This window comes from Mus caroli, unplaced genomic scaffold (genome assembly GCF_978045245.1).
Source record: "Mus caroli unplaced genomic scaffold, Mus_caroli_1 scaffold_7, whole genome shotgun sequence".
NCBI classification, from domain to species: domain Eukaryota; kingdom Metazoa; phylum Chordata; class Mammalia; order Rodentia; family Muridae; genus Mus; species Mus caroli.
The window spans coordinates 13211638-13213794 of record NW_028227262.1 but is presented as its reverse complement, the minus strand read 5'-3'; the positions used below and the strand labels follow the sequence as shown (position 1 = coordinate 13213794).

General features: G+C 46.2%; 1 pseudogene; it reads right to left on the bottom strand.

Annotated features, from left to right (window-relative positions):
- Positions 1-262: 262 nt before the first annotated feature.
- On the bottom strand, positions 263-1378 carry LOC110296957 (ubiquitin-conjugating enzyme E2 Q2 pseudogene; annotated as a pseudogene).
- Between the last annotated feature and the right edge of the window lie 779 nt (positions 1379-2157).

The following is a 2157-nucleotide window of genomic DNA, read 5'->3' as shown; positions in this document are numbered from 1 at the left end:
TCTACAGTCACAACTGCCTGGCCTACTTAACACATTTCACTTCATCAAGGAACATGGAAGACTAAAAATGGAGTTATGATTATTTCTCAGGAAAAAACACATTAAGGCTCACAGTTCAGCCCAAGACCCCCACAGTAAGCAAAATGGAAAGGCTGACACTTCTACTGGTGGTCAGTTGAGAGATTATCCACTAAAGCACCAATTAGCTAATAATAACTTTCTCACTACTGCTACAAATACCAAATACCTGATGCTCTACTCTTTACCCATCTTTCTGTGGAGGAGTGAACCAGCCTGATTTCTCATGCTTCAGCACCATGGATTTATAGACCCGTCTGGCTATTTTTTCACTATAGTGATTATCTACTCCAAAGCGCACCCTGGCCTTGCCTTTGACTAAGGTGGCATTGATCTGCAAGATAACCGATTCAATGGAGTAGGCGCTGCTCCAGCCCTGTTGGGTAAGCAGTTCCATACACAACGCCCCCCCATCCAAGACATAACCATCAGCGAGTACAGGCAACACGACTCGAACAAATGGAGGATCAAAGGGAAAGTTATCTTTGAAAGAGAAGTTAAGCAAAATATAGTCTATGCCTTCTTCTTCTTTCAAGCGCTGAAGGTCTCTGTGCAAGCGACTATCAGGGTCAACCTTCCTCAGTTTAACGTGCCAGTCATATAAGCTGTCATTTATCAGTTCCACGGAAAAAGTCCCTGACTTGTAACTCTGCGATCTGTATATTTCTCTGAGTTCTTTCATAAGTCTATCTGAAGCACACACCGAGCCAGACGTGGCACCACTTGCACGTTCTTGCCTTAGGTTCTTCTGGATATTCTCTAATATTTCCAAATCCTCTTTCTCAATGCCTTCATTCTCTGATGTTTTCTCACTGCTAGTCTCTTCTTCTCCCAGCTCATAATAATCCGAGTCCTCCAGTCCGTAAGCTGCATCTTCGTCTTCTTCTGAAGACCCATCTTTGATGGTGGCCTTCTGAGCGATGGGGACCGGCTGGTCCAGCATCTCCACATCCAGGTGCTCAGGCAGGTTATATAAGCTGCAGAGTTCACAGATCAGCCACTTGAGCTGCTGACTAAGCGAGCTGTCTGACTTCGAATCTTCCAGGCGTTCTAGGATCAATGTGAGATCTGGATTGTCAGAGTCCACGAACCACATCACCGGTGAAGATGGGTAGGACTCGGTGATGGTGCAGTGAAGGGTGAGCGGTGATGGTGAGGGCGAACTGCCCTCAGGTGCCTCCGGCACCAGGAACTGACACTGTAGCTCATCCAGGTGCCAGCTCACGATGCGCAGCCGCTCGTGGTCCTTGTGGAAGATGGATGCTAGGAACTCCAGCTCAGCCTTAAGACCTGACAACATTCTTCCTCTCCGTTCCTCTGAGACTAGTGTGGAAGTGAAGTGGCCCCGCAAGATGCCTGATCAAAAATGTATTATCTTAGAAAGGAATAAATATTCTTGCCATCCCTTTAGCATGGAGAATCCATCTTCCCAAGAGGTTGTCTCTTAGCCAGGCAATGGGCCAGCCCAACTGGATGTGGGATCTCCACCCAGGCTAGAGACTTCATTTTCTCCATGAGAAGAAATTAATTTTTTCTCATTGAATGGTTGTCCAACGCTACTATAACAATATAACACAGGCTGACCTTGAATTCCTTCTGCCTTTGCCTCCCAAGTTTTGAGATTAGAGATGTGTTCCACCATGCTCAGCTAAATATGAAGTTAGATATGAGTGCAAGCCGAGCACACCACATGGTGCATATTTATAATCCCAGCATTTGAGAAGCTGAAGCAGGAGGGTTGCTATGAGTTCAAGGCCAACTCATGCAGGCTACATCATGAGTTATGGTTATGCCTGGACTATATAGAGAATAAGGCTGTCTCAGGAAGAGAGAAAGCCAGGGCTGGAAAGAGGATTCAACAGTTCAGAGCACTCACCAGGGTTTAATTCCCAGAACCCAACATAAAAATTTACAACTGTCTGTAATTCTAATTCCAGGAGACCTGAAACTGTTTTCTGGCCTTGATGGGCACCAGGAATGCATGTGGTTTGCAGATATACATGCAAGGAAAATACCCATACACATATGGAATAGGTGAAGATAGCAGGGGAGGGGAGGGGAGGGGAGGGGAATGCTGGA